Below are 21,314 nucleotides of genomic sequence, written 5' to 3' on the forward strand. Positions count from 1 at the left end.
TGAAAGATCTGGACTGCAGACTGCCCATTTAAGTACCCGGATCCTTCTCCTACGCAGCCATGATGTTGTGATTGATGCAGAATGTGGTCTGGCATTATCTTGTTGAAAAATGCAGGGTCTTCCCTGAAAGAGATGACGTCTGGATGGGAGCATATGTTGTTCTAGAACCTGAATATATTTTTCTGCATTGATGGTGCCTTTCCAGACATGCAAGCTGCCCATGCCACACGCACTCATGCAACCCCATACCATCAGAGATGCAGGCTTCTGAACTGCGCGTTGATAACAACTTGGGTTGTCCTTGTCCTCTTTGGTCCGGATGACATGGCGTCCCAGATTTCCAAAAAGAACTTTGAATCGTGACTCGTCTGACCACAGAACAGACTTCCATTTTGCCACACTCCATTTTAAATGATCCCTGGCCCAGTGAAAACGCCTGAGCTCGTGGATCTTGCTTAGAAATGGCTTCTTCTTTGCACTGTAGAGTTTCAGCTGGCAACGGCGGATGGCACGGTGGATTGTGTTCACTGACAATTGTTTCTGGAAGTATTCCTGAGCCCTTTCTGTGATCTCCTTTACAGTAGCATTCCTGTTTGTGGTGCAGTGTCGTTTAAGGGCCCGGAGATCACGGGCATCCAGTATGGTTTTACGGCCTTGACCCTTACGCACAGAGATTGTTCCAGATTATCTGAATCTTCGGATGATGTTATGCACAGTTGATGATGATAGATGATGAAGTCTTTGCAATTTTTCGCTGGGTACCACCTTTCTGATATTGCTCCACAATCTTTCTGCGCAACATTGTGGGAATTGGTGATCCTCTACCCATCTTGGCTTCTGAGAGACACTGCCACTCTGAGAAGCTCTTTTTATACCCAATCATGTTGCCAATTGACCTAATTAGTGTTAATTGGTCTTCCAGCTCTTCGTTATGCTCAAATTTACTTTTTCCAGCCTCTTATTGCTACTTGTCCCAACTTTTTGGGTATTTGTTGACACCGTGAAAATTTGAATCAACGTATTTTTCCTTTAAAATTATACATTTACTCGGATTAAACGTTTGATCTGTCATCTACGTTCTATTACAAATAAAATATTGACATTTGCCATCTCCACATCATTGCATTCAGTTTTTATTCACAATTTGTTTAGTGTCCCAACTTTTTGGGAATCCGGTTTGTAGATACTGACTTTAAAAATTCTCTGTACTAACATTATTGTTTTTATTTTCTAGGATTTAACATACATATGTTGGACATTTTGGACTTATCACTTTATCACTTTACTTCAACACGTGGGACGGTAAGAAACCTGGTAGTAGTGTAGCATATTGTCTTTAACCATAGGAACCTTGCGATATACATCAATGCCGCAGCATTAGCCCGATATTAGGCTATATTCATAGAGTATTTTGTATATATTTTTATTATCCCACATTATTATGCTTGTTCCCCATAAACTAATGGCTATATTGTTAAAGAAGTGTGAATTTTATTCTATATTTTGTATATCTAGGATTGTAATGAGTTAACTTTTTCTACTTTCAAATGCCCACCCACCCCCCTCTTTGTTTCAAGACTGGAGAGGAGAGAGAGGGGGGCAAAGAGCTGTGCTGTGTGAAGTGTCTGATTTCTCATCTTTCTACAGGTGTCCCATAGAGTGTGGTGGAATGCGTAGGCCAATTATATGGCTTGATGATATGTATATATTATTCACTGCCTATAGAGAAGCACCTCTTTGAAGTGTCACATATGACGTAGGCAGTATTCTTGTTAGAATAAACTCCATTACAAAATGGCGATGGTAACCAGATGTTTACATTAGTTCACATTCCAAAGTAGGACCCAGTGTGCAGAAGTCAGGGTGCTATCTCCTCTCTCTTATCTCTTCTTTCCTTTTTGACCAATGAAACAATGTTTTAGCCTCAGTGAGGACTGCCCTCTTCTGAAAATGTATATACGCTTACCCCATGTAATTAAAGTTAGAGATTGCTTTGACCAACTTCTGTGTCAGTGTTCAGTCTCTCAGCCACGCGTGGATATTAACCCCTGGGGGGGGGGGGGGGGTACATTGATCTGGAACACCAGAGTATCTAAAATGCCCTAATTTAGGCTGGTTTTAACATATTACCTATCCATAAGCGCATGCTCCGGCTATTAAGAAGTAAATGGAAGTGTCATTCCGGCAGAATACTTGTGGAATGCATTTGCGTTCCAAACTGCGCAGGCTACGCCCGGACCGGTAGTGACCTCACTTGTTAAGCAGGAAGTGATGCGCAGGCAACGCAGGCACCACCGCTAATAAGGTATATTACAAAGTTGGTCCTCCACTGGATATAGGAATTCTGTAACCTAGCGCAGAGCAGCTCATATATTACTGTTATGTTTTGGATGCATTCGGAGGTGCAAGTACAGAGGAGCGGAACCGGAAGTACGTTTCCGGAAGTAATACCGTGGAACTAGAGTTGAGCGAACACCTGGATGTTCGGGTTCGAGAAGTTCGGCCGAACTTCCCGGAAATGTTCGGGTTCGGGATCCGAACCCGACCCGAACTTCGTCCCGAACCCGAACCCCATTGAAGTCAATGGGGACCCGAACTTTTCGGCACTAAAAAGGCTGTAAAACAGCCCAGGAAAGGGCTAGAGGGCTGCAAAAGGCAGCAAAATGTAGTTAAATCCCCTGCAAACAAATGTGGATAGGGAAATGAATAAAAATAAAATAAATAAAAATTAACCAATATCAATTGGAGAGAGGTCCCATAGCAGAGAATCTGGCTTCATGTCAGCAGAGAATCAGTCTTCATGTCAAAGAAAAGAATCAAGCTTAAGGTCACCCACCACTGGAACAGTCCATTGTAAGATATTTAGGCCCCGGCACCCAGGCAGAGGAGAGAGGTCCCATAACAGAGATTCAGGCTTCATGTCAACAGAGAATCAGGCTTTATGTCATAGCAGAGAATCATGCTTCACGTCACCCACCACTGGAACAGTCCATTGTCAGATATTTAGGCCCCGGCACCCAGGCAGAGGAGAGAGGTCCCATAACAGAGAATCTGGCTTCATGTCAGCAGAGAATCAGTCTTCATGTCAAAGCAGAGAATCAGGCTTCACGTCACCCAACACTGGAACAGTCCATTGTCAGATATTTAGGCTCCGGCACCCAGGCAGAGGAGAGAGGTTTCATAACAGAGATTCAGGCTTCATGTCAGCAGAGAATCAGTGTTCATGTCATAGCAGAGAATCAGGCTTCACGTCACCCAACATTGGAACAGTCCATTGTCATATAATTTAGGCCCCGGCACCCAGACAGAGGAGAGAGGTCCCATAACAGAGATTCAGGCTTCATGTCAGCGACTCAGCAGAGAATCAGTCTTCATGTCATAGCAGAGAATCATGCTTCACGTCACCCAACATTGGAACAGTCCATTGTCATATAATTTAGGCCCCGGCACCCAGACAGAGGAAAGAGGTCCCATAACAGAGATTCAGGCTTCATGTCAGCGACTCAGCAGAGAATCAGTCTTCATGTCATAGCAGAGAATCATGCTTCATGTCACCCAACACTGGAACAGGCCACTGTCAGATATTTTTAGGCCCCGGCACCCAGACAGAGGAGAGGTTTATTCAACTTTGGGTTGCCCCGCAATATAATGGTAAAATGAAAATAAAAATAGGATTGAATGAGGAAGTGCCCTGGAGTACAATAATATTTGGTTAAGGGGAGGTAGTTAATGTCTAATCTGCACAAGGGATGGACAGGTCCTGTGGGATCCATGCCTGGTTCATTTTTATGAACGTCAGCTTGTCCACATTGGCTGTAGACAGGCGGCTGCGTTTGTCTGTAATGACGCCCCCTGCCGTGCTGAATACACGTTCAGACAAAACGCTGGCCGCCAGGCAGGCCAGCACCTCCAAGGCATAAAAGGCTAGCTCTGGCCACGTGGACAATTTAGAGACCCAGAAGTTGAATGGGGCCGAACCATCAGTCAGTACGTGGAGGGGTGTGCACACGTACTGTTCAACCATGTTAGTGAAATGTTGCCTCCTGCTAACACGTTCCGTATCAGGTGGTGGTGCACTTAGCTGTGGCGTGTTGACAAAACTTTTCCACATCTCTGCCATGCTAACCCTGCGCCCTCAGAGGAGCTGGCCGTGACACAGCTGCGTTGGCGACCTCTTGCTCCTCCTCTGCCTTCGCCTTCCACTTGTTCCCCTGTGACATTTGGGAATGCTCTCAGTAGCGCGTCTACCAATGTGCGCTTGTACTCACGCATCTTCCTTTCACGCTCCAGTGCAGCAAGTAAGGTGGGCACATTGTCTTTGTACCGTGGATCCAGCAGGGTGGCAACCCAGTAGTCCGCACACGTTAAAATGTGGGCAACTCTGCTGTCGTTGCGCAGGCACTGCAGCATGTAGTCGCTCATGTGTGCCAGGCTGCCCAGAGGTAAGGACAAGCTGTCCTCTGTGGGAGGCGTATCGTCATCGTCCTGCGTTTCCCCCAGCCACACACCAGTGATGGGCCCGAGCTGCGTTGGGTGCCACCCCGCTGTGAACATGCTTCATCCTCATCCTCCTCCACCTCCTCCTTATCCTCGTCCTCCTCGTCCTCCAGTAGTGGACCCTGGCTGGCCACATTTGTACCTTGCCTCTGCTGTTGCAAAAAACCTCCCTCTGAGTCACTTCGAAGAGACTGGCCTGAAAGTGCTAAAAATGACCCCTCTTCCTCCTCCTCCTCCTCCTGGGCCACCTCCTCTTCCATCATCGCCCTAAGTGTTTTCTCAAGGAGACATAGAAGTGGTATTGTAACGCTGATAACGGCATCATCGCCACTGGCCATGTTGGTGGAGTACTCGAAACAGCGCAACAGGGCACACAGGTCTCGCATGGAGGCCCAGTCATTGGTGGTGAAGTGGTGCTGTTCCGCAGTGTGACTGACCCATGCGTGCTGCAGCTGAAACTCCACTATGGCCTGCTGCTGCTCGCACAGTCTGTCCAGCATGTGCAAGGTGGAGTTCCACCTGGTGGGCACGTCGCATATGAGGTGGTGAGCGGGAAGGCCGAAGTTACGCTGTAGCGCAGACAGGCGAGCAGCGGCAGGATGTAAACGCCGGAAGCGCAAACAGACTGCCCCCACTTTATGCAGCAGCTCTGACATGTCAGGGTAGTTGTGAATGAACTTCTGCACCACCAAATTCAGCACATGCGCCAGGAAAGGGATGTGCGTCAAAACCGGCTAGTCCCAGAGCTGCAACGAGATTTTGCCCATTATCGCACACCACCAGGCCGGGCTTGAGGCTCACCGGCAGCAACCACTCATCGGTCTGTTGTTCTATACCCCGCCACAACTCCTGTGCGGTGTGGGGCCTGTCCCCCAAACATATGAGTTTCAGAATGGCCTGCTGACGTTTACCCCGGGCTGTGCTGAAGTTGGTGGTGAAGGTGTGTGGCTGACTGGATGAGCAGGTTGAAGAAGAGGAGGAGGAAGCTGAGTAGGAGGAGGTGGCAACAGGAGGCAAAGAATGTTGCCCTGCGATCCTTGGCGGCGGAAGGACGTGCGCCAAACAGCTCTCCGCCTGGGGCCCAGCCGCCACTACATTTACCCAGTGTGCAGTTAGGGAGATATAGCGTCCCTGGCCGTGCTTACTGGTCCACGTATCTGTGGTTAGGTGGACCTTGCCACAGATGGCGTTGCGCAGTGCACACTTGATTTTATCGGATACTTGGTTGTGCAGGGAACAACATACTGTGGGACAGCAAGCGACATGAGCTGTTTGAAGCTGTCTGTGTCCACCAGCCTAAATGACAGCATTTCATAGGCCAGTAGTTTAGAAATGCTGGCATTCAGGGCCAGGGATCGAGGGTGGCTAGGTGGGAATTTACGCTTTCTCTCAAATGTTTGTGAGATGGAGAGCTGAACGCTGGCGTGTGACATGGTTGAGATGTTTGGTGACGGAGGTGGTGGTGTTGGTGGTACATCCCCTGTTTGCTGGGCGGCAGGTGCCAACGTTCCTCCAGAGGCGGAGGAAGAGGCCGAGGCGGCAGCAGCAGAAGAGGCCGAGGCGGCAGCAGCAGAAGAGGTAGCAGGGGGAGCCTGAGTGACTTCCTTGTTTTTAAGGTGTTTACTCCACTGCAGTTCATGCTTTGCATGCAGGTGCCTGGTCATGCAGGTTGTGCTAAGGTTCAGAACGTTACTGCCTCGCTTCAGGCTCTGATGGCACAGCGTGCAAACCACTCGGGTCTTGTCGTCAGCACATTGTTTGAAGAAGTGCCATGCCAGGGAACTCCTTGAAGCTGCCTTTGGGGTGTTCGGTCCCAGATGGCGGCGGTCAGTAGCAGGCGGAGTCTCTTGGCTGCGGGTGTTCGGCTTTTGCCCACTGCTACCTCTTTTGCTACGCTGTTGGCTCGGTCTCACCACTGCCTCTTCCTCCAAACTGTGAAAGTCAGTGGCACGACCTTCATTCCATGTGGGGTCTAGCACCTCATCGTCCCCTGCATCGTCTTCCACCCAGTCTTGATCCCTGACCTCCTGTTCAGTCTGCACACTGCAGAAAGACGCAGCAGTTGGCACCTGTGTTTCGTCATCATCAGAGACGTGCTGAGGTGGTATTCCCATGTCCTCATCATCCGGAAACATAAGTGGTTGTGCGTCAGTGCATTCTATGTCTTCCACCGCTGGGGAAGGGCTAGGTGGATGCCCTTGGGAAACCCTGCCAGCAGAGTCTTCAAACAGCATAAGAGACTGCTGCATAACTTGAGGCTCAGACAGTTTCCCTGGTATGAATGGGGGTGATGTGACAGACTGATGGGCTTGGTTTTCAGGCGCCATCTGTGCGCTTTCTGCAGAAGACTGGGTGGGACATAATGTGAATGTGCCGGATCCACTGTCGGCCACCCAATTGACTAATGCCTGTACCTGCTCAGGCCTTACCATCCTTAGAACGGCATTGGGCCCCACCAAATTTCGCTGTAAAGGACCTGAGGTAGTTGGTACACTAGGACGTGTGGCTGTGGCAGAACGGCCACGTCCTCTCCCAGCATCAGAGGGTCCACTAACACCACCACGACCATGTCCGCGTCCCTTACTAGATGTTTTCCTCATTGTTACCGTTCACCACAATAAGAAAAATATTATTTGGCCGAATGTATTGAATTCAAATTCAGACCTTTTTTTACAGACACCTAACACTATCTGACTATCTATTTAGGTAGCGTATTACACTAATACAGGCACAGCAGTAATGACAGATTTAGCTGAATATAAATTTGAGGCCTATTATTTAGGCGCTGGGTAACAGGTATAGGTTTACAGACAGAATTAGACTTGGAAATGCACAGTAGCGTGTGTGTGAAGTTATTGAGAATGACCCTATCAGCACCTTGAATCTAATATACCCTTTTAGGGATAGATTTAAAGTAGGCCTGATACAGCAGAAACCACTAATTTAGGAAATTGCTAAGTTGGGAATTGTATTTCAACCTAGAACAAAAACTGTGCTTTGACGGACACAAAATAACTTAACCAGCTACAGCAATAACCACAGATTTAGCTGAATAAAAAATTGGGGGCCTATTATTTAGGCGCTGGGTGACAGGTATACGTTTACAGACAGAATTAGACTTGGAAATGCACAGTAGCGTGTGTGTGAAGTTATTGAGAATGACCCTATCAGCACCTTGAATCTAATATACTCTTTTAGGGATAGATTTAAAGTAGGCCTGATACAGCAGAAACCACTAATTTAGGAAATTGCTAAGTTGGGAATTGTATTTCAACCCAGAACAAAAACTGTGCTTTGACGGACACAAAATAACTTGACCAGCTACAGCAATAACCACAGATTTAGCTGAATATAAATTTGAGGCCTATTATTTAGGCGCTGGGTGACAGGTATACGTTTACAGACAGAATTAGACTTGGAAATGCACAGTAGCGTGTGTGTGAAGGTATTGAGAATGACCCTATCAGCACCTTGAATCTAATATACCCTTTTAATGAATAGATTTAAAGTAGCCCTGATACAGCAGAAACCACTAATTTAGGAAATTGCTAAGTTGGGAATTGTATTTCAACCCAGAACAAAAACTGTGCTTTGACGGACACAAAATAACTTGACCAGCTACAGCAATAACCACAGATTCAGCTGAATATAAATTTGAGGCCTATTCTTTAGGCGCTGGGTGACAGGTATACGTTTACAGACAGAATTAGACTTGGAAATGCACAGTAGCGTGTGTGTGAAGTTATTGGAGAATGACCCTATCAGCACCTTGAATCTAATATACCATTTTAGGGATAGATTTAAAGTAGGCCTGATACAGCAGAAACCACTAATTTAGGAAATTGCTAAGTTGGGAATTGTATTTCAACCCAGAACAAAAACTGTGCTTTGACGGACACAAAATAACTTGACCAGCTACAGCAATAACCACAGATTTAGCTGAATATAAATTTGAGGCTACGTGACTCCAGCTTAAATAGAGGCTGGGTCACATGCTGCTCTGGCCAATCACAGCCATGCCAATAGTAGGCATGGCTGTGACGGCCTCTTGGGGCAAGTAGTATGACGCTTGTTGATTGGCTGCTTTGCAGCCTTTCAAAAAGCGCCAAGAAAACGACGAACACCGAACCCGAACCTAGACTTTTACTAAAATGTTCGGGTTCGGGTCCGTGTCACGGACACCCCAAAATTCGGTACGCACCCGAACTATACAGTTCGGGTTCGCTCATCCCTACGTGGAACGCAATTGCGTTCAACCGCGGCTTGCAGGCTGAGCGTTCCACATGGGCGTCCCGCATGGGCTCTCAACATGGAGACTTTCAACATAGAGACTAGGCACTATACACTTCCACATTTTTTAATTCACAGTATATTCACTGTATGTTCATGTTTTAAGCCAGGCATGCTCAACCTGCGGCCCTCCAGCTGTTGCAAAACTACAACTCCCAGCATGCCTGAACAGCCTACAGCTATCAGCCTACAGCAGGGCATTGTGGGAATTGTAGTTTTACAAGAGCTGGAGGGCCGCAGGTTGAGCATGCCTGTTTTAAGCTATACACGCCCCCTGACCCTAATGAAAGTAATTGGGTCACAGGGGTTATTCCCACCCATGTGATTATCTTGTGAGTATTTATAACCCCACTATTTGGTGTATGCGCATGCTTGACAAAGGCTGTTTTGAGCTGAAACATTGCATCCGGATTAAATTCCATCACTTTGGACGTGCTGTATCCAGTTTTTATTTTTTCTGCACCAATTGTTATGTACGCTGGATTGGGGGTATTTTTACCACCCCCTCGGAGACGTGCACCCATCACACCGCTACTAAGGAGTGCTGTTCACCCTTGTTTTTTTGCTAGGTTCAGGAGGAGTGTCAGGGGGTTGAAATGCACAAAGGTTTCGAGACAAAGCATCAGTTTTCACATTCTTACTTCCTGGCCTGAAAGTAATAGAGAAGTTAAAACGCGTGAAGAACAATGCCCATCTAGCCTGACAAGGATTCAGGCCTTTCGCGGATTTGATAAATTTAACGTTTTTATGATCAGTAAGAACAGTGATGCAATGTTTGGCCCCCTCAAAAAAAAAAATTCCACTACTCAAATGCCCATTTAATGGCTAACAATTCATGATTGCCAATATCGTAATTCCTCTCAGTAGGAGAGAATTTTCGTGAAAAAAAGCACAAGGTCTAAGATTAGTGAGGTTAGAGGGTCCCTGAGAAAGAATAGCCCCCACCCCATCCTCAGTAGCATCGACCTCCACCACAAAAGGTTTCTCTTGATCCGGCTGAATCAAGACTGGGGCGTTCCCAAAAGATTTCTGGAGAGACTCAAAGGCTTCTATGGCCTCTACAGGCCAGTTAACAAGATCACATCCCTTCTTGGTTAAGTCGGTTGAGGGTCTAGCAATTACTGAAACATTTTTGATAAATTTACAATAGTAATTAGAAAACCCAAGGAAGCGCTGTAATGCTTTAAGGGAAGATGGCCTTTCCCAGTCTTGAATAGCCTGTACCTTACCAGGATCCATCTTAAACAAGTGTGGAGTAAGGATATAACCTAGATACAAAATTTCTTGTACCCCAAAAACACATTTTTCTCATTTTAAAGATATTAGATTTTTCTTAGAATTCCAAGCACTTGTTTGATATGAATAACATGGGAATGCCAAGTCGGAGAAAAAAATCTGAATATCATCAAGATATACAATCATAAATTTACCGATAAATTCTCTGAATATGTCATTCATAAAATTTTGAAACACTGCAGGAGCATTGCTGAGCCCAAAAGTCATGACAGTGTATTCAAAGTGTCCCTCCGGAGTGTTAAAAGCAGTCTTCCATTCGACCCCTTCTTTGTTACGGATCAAATTATATGCCCCTTTCAAATCAAGTTTGGAGAACCATGATGCCCCCAGAACCTGATTGAACAGATCGGGGATCAATGGGAGAGAGTGTTGATTTTTAATGGTGATTTTGTTCAATTCACGATAGTCAATACACGGTCTGAGGTCCCCATCATTTTTTTTTTACAAAAAAGAACCCTGTCCCCATTTCCTTAATATACTCCCTCATAGAATTCTGCTCTGGACCAGATAAATTATATATCCGACCAGGGACAGACACAGGAAGCAAAGAGCCCCTGTGCAAAGGATGTACCTTTGTCCCCCCCCCCCCCCCCCCTCCCACTCAAACTACACATATAGATATAAACATATAAATGCAAAAAATATATATCTTGTTAATAAAAAGACTCCAAGGACAAATCTGTATTACACACTTTATTGCTAGTTTGTAACAGAAGTAAGGGTCTGTTCACATATAAACTTGGCGCTATTCAGCAAACCCTCCAGTATTTAGGTGAGTGATCCCTCTGGTTCCTCTCCAGGAGAGGTCGCTAGAGCTGAAACATTAAAGAGGACCTGTCCCCATTCCTGACCTGCCTGTTTTAATAGCTTCACGCATTCCCCGTGTAATAACAATTCTGGAACATCTATTCTTATGATTCTATGTTGGGCCATTCCTTTATTATTTCTACTACAAGTTATGAATGAATTGCTAGCAGTCTGCAGTAAGGGTACAGAGGGGTGTTACCAGTTAGGGTGTGTGTCCTTGCACAGTCTGACAATGGCAGCACTGAATGGATAAAGTGAGACTGTGTAGGTACACTGGGGAATGCATGAAGCTATTAAAGTAGACATGTCAGGAGCAAGGACAGGTTCGCTTTAAAATGTGATCACCCCCTAACCAACAAAGCATTGTGCTGCTGGCTAATGATTTTTGGTGCAAATAAACAATGCTGTGGGTAAACACATAGAGCAAAAAACTATTAACCAAGGTAATAAACCAAATCAAGGGAACTGAAATTTAGTTATCAATTCAATGTAGGTTTTACAGATTGTTGATAGAAAACTTATGAGAATAAGTGCAAATGGCAAAGAGCGAACAACTTTAATAGTTTGATTCTACCATTTGCTGGCTTGTTTGACAGTTGGTTGATCTATGTAAACTCATTTTTCTGACCTTCATTTCTGCTAATTCATGAATTACTTTTTTTAAAGGGGTTCTGCTCTTTGTTTAATCAGCTGTTGGAGAAGGCAGTGGCGCTCCAGCAGCGCCGCAGCCTTCTCACTGTTTACTGCAGGCCCAGTGACGTCACGACAAGTATCACTGGCCTGGGCAGGGCTAAGCTCTGTTCACTTGAATGGAGCTTAGCCCCGCCCAGGCAAGCTGATACTAGTTGACGTCACTGGGCCAGCGGTAAACAGTGAGAAGGCCGCGGCGCTGCTGGAGCGCCGCTGCCTTCTCAAACAGATAATCGCCGGGTGTTAGACCCCCGGCGATCAGAAGCTGATGATCTATCCAGAGGATAGATAATCAGTTTAAACAAAGTGCAGAACCCCTTTAAGTCAATCATCCTAGCACGTTCATTTTCTATGGACAACATAGCCAGTCCACTCAGTCTGTCTTACCTCATGGTAGAGCTCAGGTAGTTTTTGATCAATTTTAGTTTGGAGAGCGAACGCTCGGCACTTGCCACAGTCACTGGCAGGGTCAAGAACAAAATGAAAGCTGTGCATACTTCAGGAAAACTTGAGGTTAGTATATTGTTTTTAACAATTAATAGCTTGCCAATTTCTTCTACAGTTGTCAATTGTGAGATCTGTGGTTTTAAACAAGCTCTGAAAAATAAATTGCTGTTCAGGGAGAGCCGATGAAAAGTCATTTTTGAAATACATTACAAGTTTTTCACCATCCTTATGCAGTTCCTCATCAGATGATGATAAAAGTGAGCTTGGAAGGATTGCTTTAAATTTTTTCACAGTCTTATGAAGGCTTTGGAATCTTTGTTTTAGTTGTATTATAATTGTGTCTAAACAGGTGTTATAGATGTATATCTGGAAGTACCTCTCAGCATCATGAAGTCGCTCATCTTCACACAACTCATCATACTGTCGCTTTACACGTCTTTGTCATCTTTGTTGAAATGTAAATTCTTTGTCCCATTTTCCTGACAATTGTATTGTGCTGTTTTTGGCTCCGTCATAATCACTTCTGAACTTCTGAAGGATTTCAACTGCGTTTTGAAGTAATTGTGTTGCTTTCTCAGTATTTGTGTCTTTAGCTTGCAGACACTTTGAAATTGGCCCCACAACATCCAGAATCTTTGCTTGAAGGACAACTATCATTACAAACTCAAAAGAGCTGATGTTTTTTTTTTTAAGCTAGAGGCATCGTTGCTGTCATTAGAATTTCTATCAGACTTTAGAATGATTTTTGTCAGTGCTTTCTGTATATCAGTGTAAGGATACCGCAGTGCTGTTATGGAATCATTCCTGGAAGACCATCTAGTTCAGGGGTGCACAACGTTTCGTTGGGGGCCACATTGCCAGACTGAACCAATGACGAGGGCCGCAATTAAAATTTAAAGGTGTATGAAATATTGTACTTATGGCATATTGAACACACATTATATACCATTAATGTCTAGTTACACTTCTAGGACTCCCACCTAATGGGAGAAATACATGAAAAATACATGTGAGCAGCCACAAGACATAGGCATACATGTCTGTTACCAGATGGTTGGGGGCCGCACAGAATGGTATCAAGGGCCGCATGTGGCCCCCGGGCCGCAGGTTGTGCACCCCTGATCTAGTTGGACACAATCTCTTCAGAGTAATGCTTTCAGCGTTGTGTCCATGATTATCGAAAAAAATGGAGAGCTGTTGATCTCATTAACAATTTTTTGCTCTATCTTTTTTGATAATAAACCAATGATCTCATCCTGTACCCTGTGTCTCAAATATCGGACAGATCCTCTTGGCATTTCCAACAACTGCTGCAGAGTAGAGTCATACTTTGCTAGCAACTGTATAATAGACAAAAAACACCATTGTTTGGTTGCCCTATTACTTCTGTGTGACCTCTGAAAGGAAAATTACACATTGCCAGTGTCAATGTAACATTAATCACTCTGTCAAGCACTTGCCTCCAGAAGTTTGTTTGTTTTCTAATCTCTCTTTCATTTTCTTCATCTAACGTACTGTATTTGCACCACTGCTGCATCAACATCCAAGCATGAATGTGCTGCATGGAGCTATCATGATAATGTACTGCCTGTGTTAGATGAGACCAGTTTCTCACACCACTCACCCATGCTGAATTGTAAGCACCAGAGCTACAATCGGCAAAAAGCCAGCAAGGTTCACAGTAGGCACAGTCTAGTTTTGGAGAATAACACAACCATGAACGTTGGAGCAATACTCCAGCTTGTGTTCTCTTTGTATAAAACTTGGGGGAAAAACAGCGTCCTCCCTGTTTTTTTCTCTCTTGGAAATGTTATTATTGGCCTACAAGACCCCTGAGAAATTATGAATCTCTTGGTTTCACTGTCAGTAATATAGTAATATCTGATGGGAAATTAGCACGGTCAGTTGGAAATTTACTTTTAATTGAATCATGGTCTTCAGCAGCTACGATCATGTCCTCCAGATATTCTCTGGAAGGTTCCTTACTCTCTATAGTAACGGCTACACAGGGTTCATTATTTGAAGCTGTCTCTGAACATTCTTTGTTTTTTGAAGCCGTGTGAGAAGCCTCCTCACATGTAACTTCAGCATTTAAATTTGGAGAGTTTTCATTCTCACCACCTTGGACACTTGCTTGTGCACTACTGTCATCTTCTATAAGGCTAACCTGGCCACTGACATCAGAAATGCTGCTACAGGGGGCTGGTATCTCACTGTGTTCTTTCTCAGCTTGTTTTAGAAATGAGCTAATTTTTGGTATTTTAGCTGTCTGTGCTAACTCTTCCTTTCTTTGTCTGGCTTTTGAGCACCACTTTTTGGTTTTGGGCCAGGTGCCATTCTGAAAAGTAATCATTTATGCTTACTACAGAATGTTACCAGTGTGACTTATTTAACATATATAATATTATTAAAATTAACAAATAATCATATAAAAACTACTTTTTTGTGATACTGTTGTACTGGGGAAGGCTTAAAGGGTGCCACATGCTGTTGAATATCAACCAACACCACAGGTAGGTGTCAGATACATTTATGGGACAGCACTGTGGCTCAGTGGTTAGCACTAGTGCCTTGAAGTGCTGAGTTGTAATCTGACCATGGGCAAGATCCGGCATGAAACATAATGTAAGTCAATGGTGCTGGATCCGTTTTCTCAGACACAAAAGAGAACACATTGACTTACAATGGTTTTAGTGCCGAATCCGTCTTGGCTTAGAGATACAACCGGATCCGTTCAGAACGGATGCAGCCGGGTATATTATCATGACGGAAGTGTTTTTGCTGATCCCTGCTGGGTCTAGCAAAACGCTGATGTGCAAGTAGCCATAGACTGGCCAGGGAAGATGATGGGTCCTCATCTGCTGCACATTAAGAAGACCTGGAAGTTCATAGGTCAACACAGTGTGTAGTGGGTGCCCACGGTTAGTGTAGCCCAGATACCATTCTCTTACATAGGAGCTGAGAACTTACAGTTTTATCAATGTGCAGTAGATGGACAGACAGAACTCCTGAACAGAATGTTATTAGTAGAACTGCAAGTAACAGCACACTGCTAATCAATTGCACAAAGATACAGACGTGGACAAAATTGTTGGTACCCTTTGGTCAATGAAAGAAAAAGTCACAATGGTCACAGAAATAACTTTAATCTGACAAAAGTAATAATAAATTAAAATTCTATAAATGTTAACCAATGAAAGTCAGACATTGTTTTTCAACCATGCTTCAACAGAATTATGTAAAAAAATAAACTCATGAAACAGGCATGGACAAAAATGATGGTACCCCTAACTTAATATTTTGTTGCGCAACCTTTTGAGGCAATCACTGCAATCAAACGCTTCCTGTAACTGTCAATGAGACATCTGCACCTCTCAGCAGGTATTTTGGCCCACTCCTCATGAGCAAACTGCTCCAGTTGTGTCCGGTTTGAAGGGTGCCTTTTCCAGACTGCATGTTTCAGCTCCTTCCAAAGATGCTCAATAGGATTGAGGTCAGGGCTCATAGAAGGCCACTTTAGAATAGTCCAATTTTTTCCTCTTAGCCATTCTTGGGTGTTTTTAGCGGTGTGTTTTGGGTCATTGTCCTGTTGCAAGACCCATGACCTGCGACTGAGACCAAGCTTTCTGACACTGGCTAGTACATTTCTCTCTAGAATTCCTTGATAGTCTTGAGATTTCATTGTACCCTGCACAGATTCAAGACACCCTGTGCCAGACGCAGCAAAGCAGCCCCAGAACATAACAGAGCCTCCTCCATGTTTCACAGTAGGGACAGTGTTCTTTTCTTGATATGCTTCATTTTTTCGTCTGTGAACATACAGCTGATGTGCCTTGGCAAAAACTTCGATTTTTGTCTCATCTGTCCACAGGACATTCTCCCAGAAGCTTTGTGGCTTGTCAACATGTAGTTTGGCATATTCCAGTCTTGCTTTTTTATGATTCGTTTTCAACAATGGTGTCCTCCTTGGTCGTCTCCCATGTAGTCCACTTTGGCTCAAACAACGACGGATGGTGCGATCTGACACTGATGTTCCTTGAGCATGAAGTTCACCTTGAATCTCTTTAGAAGTCTTTCTAGGCTCTTTTGTTACCATTCGGATTATCCGTCTCTTAGATTTGTCATCAATTTTCCTCCTGCGGCCACGTCCAGGGAGGTTGGCTACAGTCCCATGGATCTTAAACTTATGAATAATATGTGCAACTGTACTCACAGGAACATCTAGTTGCTTGGAGATGGTCTTATAGCCTTTACCTTTAACATGCTTGTCTATAATTTTCTTTCTGATCTCTTGAGACAGCTCTTTCCTTTGCTTCCTCTGGTCCATGTCGAGTGTGGTACACACCATATCACCAAACAACACAGTGATTACCTGGAGCCATATATATAGGCCCAATGGCTGATTACAAGGTTGTAGACACCTGTGATGCTAATTAGTGGACACACCTTGAATTAACATGTCCCTTTGGTCACATTATGTTCTGTGTTTTCTAGGGGTACCATCATTTTTGTCCATGCCTGTTTCATGAGTTTATTTTTTTACATAATTCTGTTGAAGCATGGTTGAAAAACAATGTCTGACTTTCATTGGTTAACATTTATAGAATTTTAATTTATTATTACTTTTGTCAGATTAAAGTTATTTCTGTGACCATTGTGACTTTTTCTTTCATTGACCAAAGGGTACCAACAATTTTGTCCACGTCTGTAGAAGCAGACACTGAATATAAAATAAACTGCTTGGTGGCTATACTTACTGATAGAAAAAACAGAAGCTCTTTGCGCATATTATTGATCAAAAATATGTCGGGCCCATCTACCGATCGATAAGGTGGCTTCCATCAGACGGGGCCTACTCTAACACATGCCTCTCCTCTCCAGCTGATTTTGAGACATAGACTCCCACTGATATACTGTAGATGAACTACCCAACAGATTGATCACTAGTATGTCATATGGAAATACCCCTTGAATTAAAAAAAACAAGAAGCAATGTTATCACTCACTGGTCCTTAATCGCTGTTTGTATTCCAGAGGGGCAGAGAGGGCTTGATCAATGGTCTGCAAATAAAAGGAAAAGCATGCATAGTTTGTAAAAGAGATGCATGTTGTAATTATTATGCAGTCTGTACCTTGTCACTTGGTAGCCCCAGCTCTATGAAATGATAGCAAAGGGTGCTAACACAAATTCATAGTGAACTTAACATAGAGGAGAAGTAACCTGTGTTTAGTAATTTATTAGTGGTATTTGTTGCAGATTGTATGCTGACTTTTAACAGGGGGACACCGGTCATCTATTGCCTACATGTGGGCTCCTATTCCTGGAGGGTCTCGATTGAGGGACGCCTAAATTGAAAAATCTCCATTATGAGACACTTGCTGGAGTATTGATCTCCACTTCCCCTGACGAACCAGTCAGAAGTCATACTGGCTGGGGAAACGTAACGTTGGGATTTCAGTTTTTTTCTTTTGCTTTCTTGAGTGAGTTTGTCATGTCATATATCTCTGGTCAATTAGGGTAGGGCAATACAGGGAGAGCCAGGTAAGGCATGAGGACAGGGAACCTCTACCTTCAAGGGGTATCCCTGGGCTGAGTCCAGTCAGGGTCACGGAGGGATCAGTGTAGGATAGGATTGTTTCTTTAATTATTGTACATTACATCTTTGATTTATACCATCACTACTACGGCCCCCAGACCACCCCGGACATCACTAGTGCTTACTAACTACCTGACTGCTCCTTCCACCAGCGTTGGATCTCCATCTAGCAATGGAGTACTACACCCACTGATATCTCAGCAAACCACGAGTAATCACAAAATTTGTCTTCAGTGATTCAGCAAAGTGTGATTAATCACGGTATACATGTGTAGTATTTCAGCTAACCGTGAACAATCAATAAATACATGTTGAGCAAATTGATCATAAATTTCTGTCTATGATGGCCCCACTTTAATCAGGTCATCACTGAATTGTTAAATATAGTTTTTGTATACTCATTGGTTCTCAGTTGTTTTTTACATACATACAAAGTAATCTCATGTGGGTGTAATTACATTCGTACTGGTTTCCCACCTGTCTTTCACATACACACTTGGTAATCTCGTGTGGGTGTGATTACAGGTGCTTCCAGTATACCTCTTGACCAATGTATGACAGTGTTTGTATTACAGTGGGATGCGAAAGTTTGGGCAACCTTGTTAATCGTCATGATTTTCCTGTATAAATCGTTGGTTGTTACGATAAAAAATGTCAGTTAAATATATCATATAGGAGACACACAGTGATATTTGAGAAGTGAAATGAAGTTTATTGGATTTACAGAAAGTGTGCTACAATAGTTTAAACAAAATTAGGCAGGTGCATAAATTTGGGCACCACAAAAAAGAAATGAAATCAATATTTTGTACATCCTCCTTTTGCAGAAATTACAGCCTCTAAACGCTTTTTGTAGGTTGCAATGAGAGTCTGGATTTTGGTTGAAGGTATTTTGGACCATTCCTCTTTACAAAACATCTTTAGTTCATTCAGGTTTGATGGCTTCCGAGCATGGACAGCTCTCTTTAAGTCACACCACAGATTTTCAACTATATTCAGGTCTGGGGACTGTGATGGACATTCCAGAACATTGTACTTGTTCCTCTGCATAAATGCCTTAGTGGATTTTGAGCAGTGTTTAGGGTCGTTGTCTTGTTGAAAGATCCAGCCCCGGCGCAACTTCAGCTTTGTCACTGATTCCTGGACATTGGTCTCCAGAATCTGCTGATACTGAGTGGAATCCATGCGTCCCTCAACTTTGACAAGATTCCCAGTCCCTGCACTGGCCACATGATGCATCAGACTAGATCATCCATGGTGTCACATCAACACTTTGACAAAAGAGACCGGTTTCTTCTGGCTACCTGCCTCAGCTACTATTCTGATGCTGCCACCTGCCTGATGCCACACATCTGATGCCAAGTGCTCCTTCTTTCACCCACCATTTTCAGCTAGTACTGGTATTGCCACCCACCTCCCCACTCTGTCACTGGATTACTCTGTGGTCTCCTGATGCTGCTCCACACTATGTTACCTTGCCACTCTGTGGTCTCCTGATGCTGCTGCCACCAACACACTATGTCACCCTGCCACTCTGTGGTCTCCTGATGCTATTGACACCTCCACACTATGTCACATTGCCACTCTGTGTTCTACTGATGCTGTTGCCAACTCCACACTATGTCATCTTGCCACTCTGTGGTCTCCTGATGCTGCTGCTACCTCAACACTATGGACCTTGCCACTCTGTAGCCTCCAAATGCTGCTGCTGCCACATCCACACTCTGTCATTGTGCCACTCTGTGGTCTTCTCATGCTGCTGCTCCTGCCACCTCCACACTGTCATTACCCTGTGTCCTCCTCCTGATGATGCTGCTGACGCCACCTCCACACTCTGTAATTGTGCCAACCTGTGGCCTGCTCTTGATGCTGCTGCCACCTCCACACTCTGTCAATGTTCCACTCTGTGGCCTCCTGCTACTGCTGCCACCTCCACATTGTCACTGTGCCACTCTGTGGCCTCCTCCTGATGCTGCTTCCACCTCTAGACTCTGTCATTGGCCAACTCCGTGATCTCCTCATGCTGCTTCCACCTCGCCACTATGTCATAGGGCCACTCTGTGGACTTCTCATGCTGTTCCCACCTTCCCCACTTCATGACTGGGCCAGTATTTTGCTTTTCGGCCTGGCTGACATCATCATTTTTTTTACCCTTCTTCAACAGCTGTAAGACCTGCATGACATGGTCCCTATTTGGCATCAGAATTGTCTTATGAATTCTGTAGACATCTATGTGGAATCAGCTGACGTAAAAGGAGTGCTCTTCTTCTTGACGCTAACATTGACCTGTAAGGCTGAGTTCACACTAGTTATTTGGTCAATTTTCGGCCCCGAACTGCCCAAATAAGTGAAGTGTGCAGTGATTCTAAGGGCGATGTCTGTCATCTACATGTCATACTGACTCACAGTATTGTTTAACTACCACAGCAGACTCCCTATGCATGTTACTGCAAGGCACATTGTTCTACACCACTATAAAGGCTCTCTGCAGCCAGGAAATAGCCTTTTTTAATGCAATTCACTACGAATAAACTCATATTGAACCATATTTCTTCCAAAAATTTAACGAACTGGCCGAATCGAATTTTTGAAAATTTCGCTCCTCTCTATATCTATATATTAGCCTAAAACATATTCAGGATATATAATTGGCGGCCTTTTAGTTATGAGATTGGACAAGAGCCAGATTATCAAGTATCTTGAAATATTGGCTAGACTTCCAAAGAATTGTAAAATTCACTTATGAGAAGAGAACCTTTTGGAAGAGAGCCCAAAATATAATATCATGGGGTAATGTCGATTTTTCACAAGTCTGGCTTCTTTTACTCCTGGAAATCACATGTATGGATGACTGGATCCACCAGAGTTAGAGCTATTATAATATAGAGTAGACCCCTATTTTGGCTTTCAGAGATGGTTCAGAATTAAGGGCCCTCCTTCTATTATGTCCATATGCCCTAAAAAGGACAAATAGAGATTTTATTGTAGGGCAGCTCAAATTCTTTTATTAAAACTTAAAGGGGTTGTCTCACTTAAATGCCATTTGTTGATCATGTGGAGAAAGTTAATGCAAAGCACTTACTAATGTATTATGATTGTCCATATTGCTTCCTTTGCTGGCTTGATTCATTTTTCCATCACATTATACACTGTTTGCATCCAGGGGTTACGAGCACCCTGTAATCCAGCAGTGGTGGCCGTGCTTGCACACTATGGGAAACAGCACTGCCCTATGTGCCCTCCTACGGCTCCACCCACTATATAAACCAATGCTTTTTATTATAGTGTGCAAGCACGACCACCACTGCTTGATTGCAGGGTGGTAGTAACCCCTACATACGAACAGTGTATTATGTGATGGAAAAATGAATCAAGCCAACAAAAGAGGCAATATGGACAATCACAATACCTTAGTAAGTGCCTTGTATTAATTTTCTCTACATGATAAATGTCATTTGCTGAAGTGAGACAACCCCTTTAATTTCATATCAGGAATTTGCAAATTCACAATAGGAATACGGTTTATATTGCAAGTTTACCTCCATATTATATCATGACTTTCGGTCTGAAAATATATAGAACCCCATTTTGATTTTCCTTTTACAGTATGTTATATATTTTTGTAATAAGGGGTGCATGCCATAGACTAGTTAGACAGCGATAACATCAAAACCCCCTACTTAGTTATGC

Source organism: Bufo gargarizans, chromosome 3, assembly GCF_014858855.1.
Source record: "Bufo gargarizans isolate SCDJY-AF-19 chromosome 3, ASM1485885v1, whole genome shotgun sequence".
Lineage (NCBI taxonomy): Eukaryota > Metazoa > Chordata > Amphibia > Anura > Bufonidae > Bufo > Bufo gargarizans.